Genomic DNA, 18851 nt, shown 5'->3' with positions numbered 1-18851 from the left:
CCAAATACCATGTGCCAGCCTTGTGATGGCAATTCATCCTCTGCTCACAGGAGTTAGATCTGCGATATCCTTCTGAGTCTCAAAAAATATATTTTAAAATGAATTGTCCATACTACCCACAAAATTATTTCCCTTGAGGAAAATACTAGATAAAATACATTTTTAATCCTTAGCTATCCTTGTACAGGTACTTAGTGAAGTGAAGTCGCTCAGTCGTGTCCAACTCTTTGTGACCCCATGGACTGCAGCCTACCAGGCTCCTCTGTCCATGGGATTTTCCAGGCAATAGTCCTGGAGTGGATTGCCATTTCCTTCTCCAGGGGATCTTCTCAACACGGGGATTGAACCCGGGTCTACCGCATTATAGACAGACGCTTTACCATCTGAGCCACTTACTTGTATATAATTAAAGTTCAGTATTTGTTTGAAAACAGTGAAAAGACTCAATGAAAACCAATGAGAAAAAATTACTTCAAATGAATGACAAGACAGAAAAATCCAAAAGAAAAAGACCTACATACCACTACTTATACTATAATGGTTTCATTATACAAAATACACTGGACTTCCGCAATGGCTCAGCAGATAAAGACTCTGCCTGCAATACAGGAGACACAGGAGACATGGGTCGGAGATTTATACATTGTTTATGCTTTTTCTAATATTAGGTTTTTTGCAGCAAAAGCAAAAAATTTTTGATCCTACAACATCCTGGAGAAGTAAATACAGAGTACACTTAGGTGAGGAAACTGCTGAGGAAAAAATGAGAATGTGAATTACACATCATTTTCAAGTGAGAGAAATTGGTGCAGAAATGGTCCCTGCTAGAGATAATAGATAATTTTTTCACATGCAGACTTCATATTAGCTAACAATCATTGTATCAGCTTTTTTGGTAAATTTTTTCCACAATTTCTACTTCTTTATAATGTCTGTAACTAACACCTGATTTCAAAGCAGAATTACTGTTTCCACAATACTACAAGTGAACATTCTAAGATTCTTCCCAGCTGTTAAGCAGGAGGGGCTTACCTGCTGCTCCAAAAGCTCCAGGAAGATACAGAGGAGATAGAGTCTCAAGAGAGCAGTAAATACACAGACCCTTAGATAATGTCCTCAAGCCTGGACTGTCTGATATGGGCTGAATCAGGTCCTCTCATTCCCAATTCATATGTTGAATTCCTAACTCTCAGTATTTTGCAATATAACTATATTTGGAGACAAGATCTTTAAAAAGTTAATTAAGCTAAAATGAGTTTTTAGTCCTATATGACTGGTATTCTTAGAAGAGTAGATTAGGATGCAGACTCACATGTAAAAGGGACCATAAGAGGACACAGAGAGAAGACAGGCATCTGCAATCCAAGGAGAGCGGTCCTCTGAGCAAACAAACTCTTGCTGACACATTGATCTTGGAAGTCTAACCTCTACATTTCTAAGTAGGAGAAATGATTTCTGTCGACTGAGCCACCCCACCTGTGATACTTTGCTATGACAGCCCTAGAAAATGAAATAATGTTGCAGAAGACTGAGAAAGAAGGACCATTGAAAGATAAATGAAAGTTGAGCCTAAATGAGAAAATGATTACAGATTTGAGAACGAAAAATGAGATTCAGGATTCACAGAAATGGATATATGGTACATATAGTATACATATACATATAGTATAACAAGTACGTATAGTAAGGATGTGTACAAAGCATCAAGACAGATGATACAAGTAAACCACTTAACCATTTGTTACTTTGTTAAATCGCTTCAGTTGTGTCCAACTCTTGCTGAGCCTATAAACTGTAGCCCCCCAGGCTCCTCTGTCCATGGAATTCTCCAGGCAAGAATACTGGAGTGGGCTGCCAGGCCCTCCTCAAGGCCATGCCTTTATTACTTAGTGCAATAAATATCTTTATTATATGATGAAGGTACCTGTCTGTGACTTTGCTCCTGGCTAATTTGAAATATATATATATATTTCCCCAATTTTGAAAGGCTTTATTCATTTTTTGTATCTAATTTCACCATAAATTCATAATATTAAAACCAGTCCAGGTTCGATGCACGATGCTGGATGCTTGGGGCTGGTGCACTGGGACAGCCCAGAGGGATGGTATGGGGAGGGAGGAGGGAGGAGGGTTCGGGATGGGGAACACATGTATACCTGTGGCGGATTCATTTTGATATTTGGCAAAACTAATACAATTATGTAAAGTTTAAAAATAAAATAAAATTAGAAAAAAAAATAGTCCTAAATTTTTCAACTTAGTGCTTTAATTTACTCTGAAAATAAGCTAGTGGTTGATGAACTATCCTTAAAAAGTCCCCCACTTAAAATAGCTTTCAAGGTTTTCCTAAACCAAGAGTAAAATAAAGTATAAATCAAAGTGTTCATGGCTGAATTATAATAGGAACCCCAACAGCAAATCTCATAAATATAGGGAGGGTTTATGAAACCCATAAAGGCACCAATTAATATATCAACTGTATATGGTAACCATGAAATCATAAATGCTACTACTGTGATCCCCAATGTTTTAGCTGCTTTTCTCTCTCTCTTGGGCACTCTGGATTTGTAACTCTCTGATTCTGCTTTGCTACCAGTATTTTCAATTTTTAGAGCTTGTTGTTTAGCTATTTAAAGAATCTTGCCATAAAGAATCATAACAATGGTAGGTATAAAAAATAACAAAACACTTATCAAAACCCATACACAGTTGAGAGCACTTACTAATTCCTCCATCCCATCATCACTGACACCTGTGTAGGACACAGCTCCGCTGTACACAAGGGGCAGAATCCAGGAGATGCTGATGCATACCCCTGACACAGACACCTTGAACTTGGTGGGATAGACCAGGGGGTCAGTAACAGCAATGTACTGTCAATGAAGATGAAGGACAGGTGGAAGAGAGAAGAGTAACAAAATACCACTTCACAGGAATTGTGAAGCACACAAAATCTGGCTCCAAAGTACCAGCACCTCTCCACGGACCTGACCATGCTGAAGGGCATCACGGTCACCCTGCACAGGCCAGAGAGGTGATCAAGAAATTGGCTAGAGAATGCAGCTGCTTGAAGTGAAGAACTGAAGTAATCACCAACAAGTTTCCAAAGATAGCCAATAAAGCCCCAAAGGAGATTTAATACAAGATCTGTTCACATTCTCATGGCAGAGCTGCACGGTTTCAGGTTGGGAAAGATTGGTGACCATGGTTCTGCAGTTGGATGCTTGCTTTGTTTCTGCTTTTCAGAAAAATGGTCTTCAATTCTGAAAATTTTAAAAAATAAAATAAAACTGCATACTTGAGTACTACTTTTAAAAACTGTCTCATATTTCATCCTTTTCCCATTTTGTTATGAAGAGAAACTAAAAGAATTTTGAAAACTCAGAAATACATTCTTTCTATGTTTACATAATATTTCTATATCTAAATCTCCTAGATAGTTAACCCTAAGCAAATCTACTATGATTTTTCATCAGTCCAGAAAACACATTGCCTCATAATTGAAGAAATTTAATTACTTGGTCCTTTATACCTGTGGATTTCTTCCTTACAAAGGATATGTGGGCATGCTTAGTTGCTCAGTCAATCAATTGTGTCAACTCTTAATGACCTCATGTCCTGTAGCCCACCAGGCTCCTCCAACCATGGCATTTTTCAGGCAAAAATACTGGAATGAGTTGCAATTTCCTACTCCAAGGGATCTTCCTGACCCAGGGAATGAACTCATGTCTCCTTCATCTCCAGCATTGGCAGGCAGATTCTTCACCACTGAGCCACCTGGGAAGCCCCCTTATAAAGGATAATCGCATGCAACAATTGCATGTTTAAAAAGTCAAATCTTGATAGACTTCCACCTTCACATCTGAGAAGTTAACACTCAGGATGCTTTAAGAAGCCAGCCAATAAACTTGGTCCATGATAAATTCCTCACAAGCAACCCCTGTAGTGTAAGGTACGACTCATGAAAGGAAACTTACTTTAGATCATTATAATTAAAAAGTTCTACAGAACACATTTCTCTAAGCCCTGTTACCTTATCAAAATCCTTACAATTTTCACAACAGAGAAATTTCTTTTAATTCAACTGTTCTGAAATAGCCTTATCCTGTATTTGACAATAATGTTACCTATTCATTATTTATAAGACTGGTTGTGCAATTTGCAGGGTTGGGCAAAATAAAAATGTGGAGACCTTTATTCAAAAACATGAAAAATAGTGCCCTCAAAGTATCAAGCTTTTCCCCTTCTCTGCAGTTTCTCTCACCTACCAAGATGTTTGATTTTTGCTATGGAATGCCTCTCTCTCAGACATGGAGATATTAGCAGGGCAAGTGCAGGTCCTCAAAGGTGCCTGGAGATCCTGCCCTGTGACTCAGTGATCCAACCACTACCAGGCTCCCCCTCTCACCAACCGCTGAAATAATAGTCCAGGCTCAGGTTCGAGTGAGGAAGCTGAGCCAGGTATCTGCCCTTCTCCTGGGCCTGCCACCTCAACCAAAGGCAGATAGACAACTCCCTGAGATGGCAGCCTCCACATCAGGAACCACACAGTACGTGAACTGGTGAAGGAGGGGCTTGGACTCCCTGAATCTCTCAAGTAACATGCTGTGCCCTACCAGCCTGAGACGGGATGACACTTGTCATGCTTGCCCTGAGATTGCTCAATGCACACCAAACCACAACCTTCCCCGCATCATATCCAGTCCTCAAATACACAGAGAGGGGAGTGGCAGTGCTAGTAAGTCTGGGTGAGGAAGGAAAGGCTGAACTGGGCCCAAAAAGCCAGGGGTAGGGGATCAGATGGATGAGAATCCTTCCCATGAAAACAATTATTCAGTTAATCATCTACCAAATTCTTCTGGGGAGTACTATCATTTCTTTTCTTTCAATTCTCAAATATAACTTGATTTCTTCCCACTCTTATTTTTGCCTCCCCCTTTTTTGATAATATAACATACAGAATTTAAAGACTGAGAGGGTGGAGAGGTTTGGGGTGCATAATGGAAGCAAGAATCAAGGATGGTTCCAGGCTTTTAGCTTGCCAACAGGAAAGATGCAATAGGAGAAAGAGTACACTAGGGAGAAAGATGATGGGTTAAGTTGGGAGTGGTCAGAGGGACATAAAACTGAGGTTCTTTAGTGAGTGGTTTAGTCTGTAAATTTTTAGCTCAGAAAAGAAACTGCCTGATATGATCACATGAAATTCTTCAGCATCCTCGTGTTTTGAGAAGTAAATGTGATTGCCTGCTATACACCTGTCATAAAGCCTAGGATATATATCTGATACTCAATAAACATTTGTTGACCAGTTTGGAAGGTATATAGTGAAAGCAGAAGAAACTGGATGTGCACCAACTTCAAAGTTATGCCTACAAACAAATACAGATGAGAAAAGATGAAAAAGTGGTCCCACAGACTCCCATGTGATGAAAGTGGTTCGTGAAGGAGAGAATACCAGGAGTGTCAAAGGTTAGTGACGGGTCAGGTTAAATAAAAACTGAGAATTGTTTGTTGTCATTAAAAACTGGATCATGATAAACATGATTCTACCTCTTCTGGTGGAATATTAGAGATAGACTCCAAATTGCAGTGGATTGAGAATTAACGGGAATGAGTAGGGAAGACAAAGACACCATGAGCAACGGCTGATATTTTCATGTTAATTATAAAGAAGAAAAGAGACATGAATTTCTATTGGGAAACATAGGTTCAGAGAATGCCATGTTGCTATTTAGATTCTGTTTTGATTTGATTCACGTTTATTTTGTTTGGGGATGCTAAAGTAGCTAATGAGGAATACGAGACCAAAGACTGAGCTCTGATCAGAAAAGTTTTACTGCCAAGCCGGGCGCAAGCAAGCACAGATCTAGTCCCTGGGAGACTAGAGTCAAGGGAGCAGAAATAGAGTTTTCTGAAAGCCAAGGGGCCATGAACTACCAATAATTAAGAAAGCAAAGTTTCTGAGTGCTGCTGATAGGGTAATGGAACATGGGTGCACTTGTTAGATAAGCACCAGCCTGGTTGGACCAGTACTCTTGCCTGGAAAATCCCATGGACGGAGGAGCCTGGTAGGCTGTAGTCCATGGGGTCACTAAGAGTCAGACACGACTGAGCAACTTCACTTTCACTTTTCACTTTCATGCATCGGAGAAGGAAATGGCAACCCGCTCCAGTGTTCTTGCCTGGAGAATCTTGGGGATGGTGGAGCCTGGTGGGCTGCCGTCTATGGGGTCGCACAGAGTCAGACATGAATGAAGCAACCTAGCAGCAACAGCAGCAGCAGCAGCAGAAGCCTGGTTGGAAATGTCTGCAAACCTACAAGGAGTGCTTGACTCAGGATTTGGGCCTTGTACTAGATTCCTATTGTTGCTATAAGAAATCACCACAAATTTAGTGGTTTACAGCAACACAAGTTTATTATCTTATAGTTTCAGAGGCTAGAAATTTAATGGGTCTCATTGGACTAAAACCAGGCATTGACAGTGCTGTCATCCAACTGGAAGCTCTACAGGAGAATCTGTCTCTTGTCTTTCCTGACTTCTAGAGGTCAATTGAGGAGCTTCCATGGTGGCTCAGATGGGAAAGAATCTGCCTGCAATGCAGGAAGCCTGGGTTCAATCCCTGGGTCAAGAAGATCCGCTGGAGAAGGGAATGGCAACCCACTCTAGTATTCTTGCCTTGAGAATTCCATGGATAGAGGAACTTCGGAGCTACATACAGTCCAGTCCATGGAGTCAAAAACAATTGGACACGACTAACTGTTGTGGCCTCTAGATGTCACCTGCATTCCTTAGCCTGTAGTCCCTTTCACCAAACAGGATGTTACTGCTGCTGCTGCTGCTAAGTCGCTTCAGTCATGTCCGACTCTGTGCGACCCCATAGACGGCAGCCCACCAGGCTCCTCCCTTCCCTGGGATTCTCCAGGCAAGAACACTGGAGTGGGTTGCCATTTCCTTCTCCAATGCATGAAAGTGAAAAGTGAAAGTGAAGTCACTCAGTCATGTTGGAGTCTTTGCGACCCCATGGACTGCAGCCTACCAGGCTCCTCCGTCCATGGGATTTTCCAGGAAAGAGGACTGGAGTGGGGTGCCATTGCCTTCTCTACCAAACAGGATAGCATCTTTAAATCTCTGACTCTGACACTTCCCTCATCTCCCTTTTTCATTTTTAATGACCCTTGTGATTACATTGAGCTCATCTGGATAGTCAAAAATAATCTTGCCATCTCAAAATCCTTAACCACATCTGCAAAGTCCACTTAGCCACATAAGGGCCTTGTCCAGTTCACTTCAGAGATTAAGCTATCACTTTGCAACAGCAAATAAGTGATTAAGTCAAGTCAAGTGGAGGCAACTGCAAAAGCCGACATCCACAGGTTCTGAGGATTAGTATTAATACATTAAAAATCCCTTGATGGAATTGAGAGAGTCATTTCCTAGGCAGGTTGATAGGAAATCTAGGGGTCCCCAAGGAGAGAGGGGTCTGGAATTCTCAAGGAGGAAGAAAGGACAAACTTTTCACAGTCTTTGTAGACCAGGACCTGGGGACTGGCATCGATGAAAATGAGAGGGTAACAGGCAGGAAGGCCAGGGGTCTCCAAATGGAGGAAATAGCCTGCAAGTGTCAGACATTTTTATCTCTCTTAAGCGGCAGGAGGAAACAAACTAGCAATATTTGTTCCTTCTCTATACAAATTTAAAGGGAGGTTTCTCTTAAAATACTGTGTTGCCATAATGACAGCTGGTTTATTCTTGAGCCTAGAGATATCCAATGCCTTTTTCTTATGTAAATGTCCGTCTTAAGCTATGCTAATGTACTATGCCTTTACCCCAAACTCTGTCTCCAAGTCGGTTCCGCCTCTTGGCCCAGAACCTACTTGACAAACCAGTATGTTATACTCAGATATTGTTCCCCTAATCTATGTAAATGAAACCATTTGTATGGTGGTCTGCCCTTCTTCAAGATTCAAATTAATCATTTTATGGCCCAGGATAAAACATTTGGTGCCAAGATTATCCCAAAATGCATCTTATGGGTGAGGGGCCTGGTGCCATTCTGAATTTTAAGACATTCCTTTCTTTCATTAACAGACTGCTAGTGACTATATAACATCCAGCTAAAGACTAGCAGGGGGGTACTCTTCTGCCCCCTTCTGATGCCTATGTCAGAAGCTTTCTCTATCTCCTTTATACTTTAATAAAACTTTATTACACAAAAGCTCTGAGCGATCAAGCCTCGTCTCTGGCCCCAGATTGAATTCTTCTCCTCTGGGGGCCAAGAATCCCGGTGTATTCACGTGATTCAACAACAACCTTTCAGAATCCCTGTAGTGCAAGGTGTGAACTTGGAAGGTTATTTTCAGGAGTGATTATTAAGAGAGTTATTCTACAAAACAGTCTTCACATTAAGTTAGATTATCATTATGTTTATTTGGCCAAAAACTTTTTTTCTTCTTAGACTTGAGCTTTTTCTCTATTCACAGTCCTGCTGTGGCCACATTACTGGATTTTTTGTTACAAAGATATGACAGGTTACAAGCAGTGAGAATCAATCCTTGGCTTTTTTTCTCCAGTTAAGAATCATTTTTGTATCTGAACTGGATACCAACAAACAGAAAATGAAACACACATTGAGAGCAACTTGAGAAGGATGAATTACATTACAGGAAAGCATTAAAAATGCCATGGTATTTAGACACACCCTCCTTTCTGAGCTTCTACAACTATCACTACTGGTAGAGAAAAGATCATTCTCTGTTCAGGATGTTGTCACTGGGAGAAGATTGCAGTGTCTCTCCATCCACGTGAGAAATGTGTGTAAATCCTCTGAATACTGCTGCTGTGAGATTCTCATAGACAAAAGACTTCACATTCCCATCTGTAGATTCTCATAGACAAAAGACTTCACATTCCCATCTGTAGTGGGCTCAATGCTGTACCTCACCCCCACAAAGAATATGTCCAAGTTCTAACCCCCAGAGCCAGATCTTCTTTGGAAAAGATGCCTTCATGAGTTTAATAAGATGAGATCATCCTGTACTACATGGATGGGCACTAAATCCAAGAGCAGTGTCCTCAGACAAAATTTGAGAAATAGAAGAGAGAAGATGGCTTTGTGAAGATGGAGCCAGAGATTGGAACGATGCTGCTACAAGCCAAGGAATGCTTGGAGCCGTCACAAGCGGGAAGAGACAGAGAATGACTCTACCCAGAGCCGTGGGAGGGGAGCATGGTCCTGTCAGTGTTCTGTCAAGACCTGTAAAATCAGAGGTTTGGATTTCAGACCTCTAGTCTACAGGACTATGAGAGAATACATTTCTGGAGAGAATAAAGCCAGTAAGATTGTGGTCATTTGTTACAGCAGTCCTAGAAAAGAAAACACTCTCCTGGGTACTTTCCATTTCAGTGGTAGAATGGTTGGTGAAGAAATTTCAGCAAAAAATCAAGGAATGAAAATCAACACAATCGTTAAAAAAACCAGATTTCAGAGCTTTGAAAGCAAATTGTAAATAATGTGAGCTTCTATCGTCAGCCATTTAGCAGTCATCAGCCTTATATTGTAGGTATAATTCAACTCATTTTAAAAATAAAGTACACTAATAACCCTGTATTCGAGACAGCAAAAGAGACACTGATGTATAGAACAGTCTTTTGGACTCTGTGGGAGAGGGAGAGGGAGAGGGTGGCATGATTTGGGAGAATGGCATTGTAATATGTATAACATCATATTTGAAACGAGTCGCCAGTCCAGGTTTGATGCAGGATACTGGATGCTTGGGGCTGGTGCACTGGGATGACCCAGAGGGATGGTATGGGGAGGGAGGAGGGAGGAGGGTTCCGGATGGGGAACACATGTGTACCTGTGGCAGATTCATTTTGATATGTGGCAAAACCAATACAATATTGTAAAATAAAATAAAATAAAATTGTTTTAAAAATTAAAAAAAAGTTGATCGCCATAGTTGTTTTAACAGAGAATTTAATAAAAGGAATTAATTAAACTAGTAAAAAAAAAAAAAAAAAGAAGAGTTCTAGGTTCAATCCATGGGGCTTCCCTGGTAGCTCAGCTGGTAAAGAACCTGCCTGCATGCAGGAGACCATGATTCTATCCCTGGGTCAGGAAGATCTCTTGGAGAAGGGATAGGCTTACTCCAGTATTCTTGGGCTTTCCCTGGTGGCTCAGATGGTAAAGAATCTGCCTGCAATGTGGGAGACCTGGGTTTGATCCCTGGATTGGGAAGATCCCCTGGAGAATGGAACGGCTACTCATGCCAGTATTCTTGCTTGGAGAATTCCATGGACAGAGGAGCCTGGCAGGCTACAGTCCATGGGGATGCAGAGTCTGACACGACTGAGCGAATTTCCCTTTCACTTCAGTTTCAGGTTCAAAACAAAATTGTGTGGAAGGTACAGAAATTTCCCCTGTGCAGCCTACCCCCATGGAAGCACATCCTCCCCCACTTCAATATCCAGCCAAGTTTGAAACTAGACAAGTTAATTTTAGTGACAGAGACGAAAGAGGAATTCAGGTTCAGTCCAAACCCCATGCTCGTTTCATTCTCCTCACTATGCTGAATGTCAGAACCACCTCCACCAATAAGTCAGTCAAGGCCAGAGAGGTGATGAGGAACTTAGTTAGAGTGTACAGCTGTTTGAGATGAGACCAGTGAGTACAGCTCCTTATACTGTGGAGAGCTTTATTATCAATTGCATTATTATTGGAAGAGAACTTCTGTAATTTTTCTCTCATTGTGTGTGATTTCTATTCTTTTTGTCATTTCTAAAAAGTAAGAGCTACAATACATGTGTTTGGTATAAGCTATATGGGGAAACCATCTTCTAAGCCAGAAAGACAGTGTCCCTAGAGAATGATTGTAAAGAGCTTTGAATCAGAAAATGCCTGAATATGCGATCTTGGAAAACTTACCTGAACTTTCCTGGCATCAGATTGCTCAGCTCTGACTTGGGAGTAATAATATCCACCATAAAGAGTTGTGTGACTAGAGGTAAGGTAGGAAAGTATTTAACTTATGCTTAAACTGAATTACTATGTTATATTACCAACAACATAGAATAGTACAGGTTAGTATAGTATACAAGAGTTAGAAATATAATAAGCATTCAGTTCAGTTCAGTCGCTCAGTCATGCCCAACTCTGCAATCCCATGAATTGCAGCCCGTCAGGCCTCCCTGTCCATTACCAACTCCCGGAGTTCACACAGACTCACATCCGTCGAGTCAGTGATGCCATCCAGCCATCTCATCCTCTGTCTTCTTCTTCTCCTGTCCGCAATCCCTCCCAGCATCAGAGTCTTTTCCAATGAGTCAACTCTTCGCATGAGGTGGCAAAAGTACTGGAGTTTCAGCTTTAGCATCATTCCTTCCAAAGAAATCCCAGGGCTGATCTCCTTCAGAATGGAATAGTTGGATCTCCTTGCAGTCCAAGGGACTCTCAAGAGTCTTCTCCAACACCACAGTTCAAAAGCATCAATTCTTCAGCGCTCAGCCTTCTTCACAGTCCAACTCTCACATCCATACATGACCACAGGAAAAACCATAGCCTTGACTAGTCGGAACTTTGTTGGCAAAGTAATGTCTCTGCTTTTCAATATGCTATCTAGGTTGGACATAACATTCCTTCCAAGGAGTAAGCGTTAACAAAAATAATAAAACAAGTGTGGGATCTTTACTTCCAATTTACAACTTCACTTCTAAGGACTGAGTAGAATGATGGTGCTGACATTTAACGTGGGTGAGGAGAATAGTAATGAATTCCAGCAAGCAAAACGTGAAAGGTGACTTGCATTTGGCATTCTAGAGCAAGTGAGCCTGAAAGGCTGGTGTTGGTGATGATATAACTAAACTGGAGGGATTTCAGGTTTTAGTACAAGTCCACATTCTAAAATTCTAAAATTGATAACACTGTAAGTTTATGTCTAATTAATTTGGTGACAAACACTGACATAAGGCTATTTCTAATGTTTATTTTTTAATCAGTCTATCTGAATATTCATGCAGATATATCAATATTGTGTTGAATATCTGATTATTGGGGCAGAAATAATATGTTGATGACAAATGCTTCACACACTTCATTGGTTTACTCCAAATATTTAATGGATGTGCCTTTTAAATGAAAAAGAAAAAAAAAATTGATTACTTACAAGTCCTGGGAGTTTTAGATAAAAGATTGTAGCTGGTAAATGACAAGTCCTAAGTAAGGACAGAGGCAGATTGCAGGTGATATCCTAGAAGGAGAGAATTTCTAGAAACTGTTAGAGGCAGATTAGCACTTGGTCAAGACCGTGGACTCTGGGGTCTTCCAGTGATTGTTCAGTGTGAGGAATTTGCCTGCCAGTGCAGGGACGCAGTTTCCATCCCTGATCCAGGAAGATCCCACAAACCTAGGAGCCACTGAGCCCGTGTGCCACACTATTGAGCCTGTGCTCTAGACCGTGGGAACTACAACTACTGAGCTCCTGCCATGCAACTACTGAGGCTCCCGAATCTAAAGCCCGTGTTCCTTAAAACAGAAGACACCGCAATGATAAGCCCTCGAACCACAGGAGAGTAGCCCCCTCTTGCTACAACTAGAGACAAGCCCACACAGCAGGGAAGACCCAGCAGAGCCTAAAATAAATAAATAAATAAAACTGTGTTTTTAAAAAGGCATGGACTCTGGATCCAGTTGCCTAGGGTTGAATCCAGGCTCTCCCCAACTTTGTAACTGACCGAGGACTCGATTTTTCAGCTGTGAAACGGGGATAATAATATTCCCTTCAAAGAAGGTTATTATGACAACTGTTGGGGTTACTAATTCTAAAGCACATGATATAGTGCTTAACTAACACGTGTTTACACTTAAAATGTTTAAGATCTATATATGTTGAGAGTAGTTCTGGAGAGAACGACAGAGTGCTGGGTATTAACATTAAGATGCAAGAAGGAAGAAGGACCCTGTGCCAGCTGACAGTATTAGAGAGAGGCAAGACTGGTACAATCTGATGACCTTGAGGGTTTGAGGGAAGATGGAGTGTGAGTGCTCCACCACCACGAGGAACATGGAAGATGCCCCCTCATTGCTCTGCTACTGGAAAGCAAAGTCCTCAGGTGACAACCAGGTTCCTAAATGGTGCAGAGAACCTACATAGAAGAAAACATGTTTGTAAAGTTATTTCTCAATATTTATTCATTTCAATATTGTCTTTTCATCTTAATTCAGTTATATTGAAAAGCCAGTCTGGGAATCAGTGCTGATCTATGGCCAACTCCTCATCGATCAGAGGAAAAGGAGAAAAATAAGAACAAAGAGATGTGTGTCTCATATTGTTTGTTCAATTTATAGAACTGCCATTTATTTTTAAATGATGTATTTCCTTTAGTATTAATATCAAAACATGGTAAAGAATTCACCTACAATGCAGGAGACCCAGGTTCGATGTCTGGGTCGGGAAAATCCCCTGGAGAAGAAAATGGCAACCCACTCCAGGATTCTTGCCTGGAGAATTCCATGGACAGAGTAACCTAGCAGGTTACAGTCTATAGGGTCAAAAAGAGTCATTCATGACTGAGCAAAAAAAAACATACTTCTCTTTTATGAAATTTTGCCAAAACATAAAATTGTCCCTGCAGCTGCTGCTGCTGTTTGTGAAGTACTTAGCTGGCAAAGTTATTCTTTGGCAAGCATCTGTGGTTTCCTTGGATTTTTTTCACCAATTTTATTGTTTCTGAAACCCAAGTTTCCAGGAACCATTAGTCTTCTCAATACCAAAGGTGGTATTTTAGCAGGTAAGCCTTTTAGAGCCTTAAAATAAACCAGGGCATCCTCTGATCAATTCCAAATATTTAAAATAGTAAAATTTCTTCTAATAGACGTATATGTCCAAGAAATCAACCACATAGAAAAAGCAATATCTAATGTCTGCTATGAAAAGAAAAGAGTCGTCTTGCATTTTTCTACATTTTCTTTTTTTGCTACCTTCAAGACTTATTAGAGGAACCTAGGTTATTTGCTGCTCTCATATTTGGCCAGTTAAGGACAACTAGCCTTGTGCTGAGATGAGGTAAAAATTAGAGGCTCTTCCTGAACCCTCTAAAATTCTTGCAGTATCTGACTCTTCCTTTTATGCTCATACATCTTGAGAAAGTGATCTGCCTCAAATAAAGATAAGATTAGACAATAATCATATTTCTCAGAGGCAGTAATCATATTTCTCATTCTATCCTTCTAATACCAACGACAGAATTTGGAGGCAAATTTTGGTTATCTTGCATTATCCAAAGTTTTCAGTCCCTATTTGCAGATTTTGAAGCTCTCAGGCATTCTTAAAAATCCATTCAATAAACTCTGTTCCCAATGACTGATAGTGCTGATGACCTCAGCACCACTCCTTTCTTCTACATCTAATTTATTTATACAAGTAATAGATTAACTTCTTGGCTTGCTGCATACAAAAGTGCTGCAGAGCCTTGGATGTATTTGGAACAAGACACCCTGAAGATGGAAATAGGCAGTTATTGCAACGATGTAATTAATCCACTTAGGCCTCAGGTTGTGGATTTCATAAATACTATGTCTCTCACATATATGTATTATTATTAAAGTGCATGCTTATTTTTATTAATAAAATATGCATTTATGTAAAAGCATTATTGAATTCATAATTATTTTTGTCCAACATGTATTTTTCTTAATTGGTTGATACTAAAAGTGTAGCACTACTTTTTTTAAAATTTTATATTAAAAAATTATTGAAATGGAGTGTTCAGAAATAGAAAGTTATAGAACAAAAAAACACTACAATATTGTAAAGTAATTAGCCTCCAATTAAAATAAATTAATTAAAAAAAAGAAAGTTATAGAACAATTGCTGTCATTTGACTCAGTGTTGGTTGAGATTAGAGCAAATTTATCAGTTGGCATCAAGGCTGTGAATAATCCATCAATAACACATTGCAAAGACAAAAAAGACCATCATTAATATATAGGTTCTCTTGCAGAACTGTCAGTGTCACTCATTGGTCACCACTGTAACAACATTTCTTCTTTTGTTACTGATGTAATTGATGCTTACCTGAATTTCACAGATCCCCATGTTTACAACCTTTGAAGCTGCTGTTGATTTTTCTTCAGCTCTAATGCTCTTCATTTATGTTTTTACTCTTCATTTTTGACACATTCCAACCTATTTAAGTATCAGTCTTGGAGAATGACTCTTCAGTATTACATCTGCACTTGAAAAAAAAGCAGAAACACACTAGTCATAGTAATTAAAAAGTCAAAAGTGAGTTTTAAAGACAGCTGTCCTTTGACATGCAAGAAATTTATTTTGATTGCTATATTTTAAACTTGTTTATCACAGAACCTTAGCAATACTCTTTAGATATTTTCATTTAGACATTTAGATATTCTGTCTAATAGGCTTTAGACAGATTTATTATACTTTGTATATCAAGTAATCTGATGTTTACTAACAATACTAAATAGCTGTGTACTTTTTACTTGTTATTTTTTCACCTTATTTCAATACCTAGTACAGTTCCTTGCTCTTTGTAAGCATCTAAGGCTATTTTTAAGCAAATAATGACTTTATTTTCATCCACCAAATAATTGTATACTGCTTTTTTGCATTAAAAATCTGCCTCCTTTTGAAACAGACATAGAGAATAAACTTATGGACATGGGGAGAGGGGATGAGAGGCTAAGATGTATGGAAAGAGTAACATGGAAACTTATATTACCATATGCAAAATAGATAGCCAATGGGAAGTTGCTGTATGGCTCAGGAAACTTAAACAGGGGCTCTGTATCAATCTAGAGGGGTGGGATGGGGCTGGAGAAGGGAGGGAGGTTCAAAAGGGTATGTATACCTATGGCTGATTCATGTTGAGGTTTGACAGAAAACAAAATTCTGTAAAGCAATTATCCTTCAATAAAAAAATAAATTGAAAAAATCTGTCTCCGTTTACATTTGGCTTTCTAAAGTAGAAGATTGTTAGTAATCAAATGTAGGAAAAATCCAGATTTGGCTATTGATAGTGTTTGTCTAATCCCCAAATTTTATATTTAATGAGAAAAATGCTAGAACACATATACTTCCATAATACAGAGTGGAAATGGACATTCATGGGGTGACATCTCAGAGATTTATTATCTGGATTATGAATGTCTAGTAGTTTTTAGAAACATGTGCCTTCTTTTATCTGTAAAATCTACATATACTACAGAGTCCAGAGTGAGATTTTAAAGCCAGGTTCTCTGGTTTGAAACCCATTCCTACCATTTTCTAGCTTCAATCTTGGTTAAGTCATTACCCTTTTGTATATCTTAGTTGCTTACCTATAAAATGAAAATGATAACAGGTGTTCTCATTGAGGTCTTGTGTAAAAATTAGGATGATTTAAACAAATCTGTAGGTGCTGGAGATCAAAGAGCCAGTACACAAACTACTATCGCATCGGAATTGTTGTTCCAATTTTATAAATTTTATCAGTGGAAAGAATTGTATTAGGATGTTTTATTTGAGACACTTTCAGAACATGCCTTTGTAAGATTGATTAGCTAAAGTCATACAATCAAGCATTTTAACCAAAAAGACTTCTTGGCTATTGTACACAGTGATGGGAAATAACATAATGTCTTATAATAAATTTCAAAAAACCAATAGCATTTCTCAGAAATAAAAAAGTGTAGACTATATTCCCAGGTATTACATAGCAACTGACATTTATATTTTATTCTGTCCACAGACACAACAGTTTCAAGGTATGTACTCAATTATATCTAATGGCAAAGTGTGATTTTTCATCAGGTTCTAAGGACAATACAAAGCTAAGCAGAATAGACAATTTTAAAGAGAAGAATAGATAAGGTTTCTGCTATAACTCATCTTTGTTAATTTATGAGGCAGGTAAAATCTACTTTGGAGTCTCCCATTTGCCCTGTCTTTACTTTCTACCATCTCCTAGGAACCCCCTCTCCTTCCTATGAGCTGCTAAACAGTAACTACTGCTGAATGAAAGCATGAAAATGAAACATACCATTCTCACACAGCTTCCCCTGTGAGGTGGCAGTGGTTGAAGGCACAAGAGAAATTTTAGGGGGCATCCAGAGACAAGTACTTCGTAAAAAGGATAAAGGGCTAAGAGTGACGTTTCAAGAAGGGAAGATTTATTCAGTTGGGAAAACTTCCTGGTGTCCCTCAGTTAGTCCAAATTAAAGGTCCTCTTATTGAGAAGAGTTCCTTCTCCATTTCCATGCAAAATCAATGTTGAGCAAGTCTTATAATGAACCTGCTGTCCAGCTTTTTTTTCTATCCACATACTAGCCTGAGTCTGCTGGCTAAATATTGTTGCCCACCTGGCCCAAGTATTAAATAGTTTTCCCAGTAGTCATGTACGGATGTGAGAGTTGGACCATAAAGAAAGCCGGGTGTCGAAAAATTGATGCTTTTTTAAAAAAATTAATTTATCTTTTATTGAAGGATAATTGCTTTACAGAATTTTTCTTTTTTTTTTTTTAGTTTTTATGTCAATTTTATTTTATTTTTTAAATCAATTTTATTGGAGTATAGTTGATGTACAATTGGTTTCTGCTGTTTAGCAAAGTGAGCAGTAATACACACTCACATATGTGTGTATATATATATATATATATACTTTTTTTAAAGATTCTATTCCCATATAGGTTATTACAAAGTATTGAGTAGAGTCCCCTGTGCTCTACAGTAGGTTCTTATTAGTTACCTATTTTACATACAGTTGTGTGTATATATCAATCCCAGTCTTCCAATTAATCCCTCCCCCCTTTTCCCCTTGGCTTCCCAGGTGGCACTAGTGGTAGAGACTCCACCTGCCAATGCAGGAAATGCAGAGATGCGGGTTTGATCTCTGGTTTGGGAAGATCCCCTGGAGTAGGAAACAGCAACCTGCTCCAGTATTCCTTCCCTGGAACATTCCATGGACAGTTGCAGCCTGGTGGGCTAGAGTCCATGGGGTTGCAAAGAGTGAACACCACTGAGCACACACATGCGCGCACGCATAATTTCCCCCTTGGTAACCATAAGTTTGTTTTCCATATCTGTGACTTTATTTCTGTTTTGTAAATAGGTTCATTTGTACCACTTTTTCGATTTCAAACCTCAACATGAACAGTGATGTTGGAGAAGACTCTTGAGTGTCACTTGAACTGCAAGAAATCAATCCTAAAAGAATCCTAAAAGAAATCCTAAAAGAAATCATTGAAACATGTATAATATCATGTGTGAAACGAGTCGCCAGTCCACGTTCGATGCACGATACCTGATGCTTGGGGCTGGTGCAATGGGACAACCCAGAGGGATGGTATGGGGAGGCAGGAGGGAGGAGGGTTCAGGATGGGGAACACATGTATACCTGTGGCAGATTCATTTTGATATTTGGCAAAACCATACAATATTGTAAAGTTTAAAAATAAAATAAAATTAAAAAAAAAAAGACATCAGTACTGAATGTTCATTGGAAGGACTGGTGCTGAAGCTGAACTGCCAAAACTTTGGCCACCTGATGTGAAGAACTGACTCGTTGGAAAAGACCCTGATGCTGGGAAAGATTGAAGGCAAGAGGAGAAGGGGACAACAGAGGATGAGATGGTTGGATGGCATCACTGACTTAATGGACATGAGTTTGAGCAAACTCCAGGAGGTGGTGGTGGACAGGGAGGCCTGGCATGCTACAGTCCATGGGATTGCAAGTGCTGCAGTCCATGGGGTTGCCAAAGGTCAAAAAGGACTGAGCAACTGAACTGAAGTGAACTGAAATGGGAAATGGGGAACTGATGTGAACATTTCAAGGGATGGTTGTCAAGTACTTAAG

The 18851-nt window shown here is 39.6% G+C and overlaps 1 pseudogene; it reads right to left on the bottom strand.

Annotated features, from left to right (window-relative positions):
- Positions 1 to 2270: 2270 nt before the first annotated feature.
- Positions 2271 to 3206, bottom strand: LOC113898822 (annotated as a pseudogene).
- Between the last annotated feature and the right edge of the window lie 15645 nt (positions 3207 to 18851).

This window comes from Bos indicus x Bos taurus, chromosome 9 (assembly GCF_003369695.1).
Source record: "Bos indicus x Bos taurus breed Angus x Brahman F1 hybrid chromosome 9, Bos_hybrid_MaternalHap_v2.0, whole genome shotgun sequence".
Taxonomy (NCBI): domain Eukaryota; kingdom Metazoa; phylum Chordata; class Mammalia; order Artiodactyla; family Bovidae; genus Bos; species Bos indicus x Bos taurus.
The sequence above is the reverse complement of the archived record's forward strand: the minus strand, read 5'-3'. Positions and strand labels throughout refer to the sequence as shown.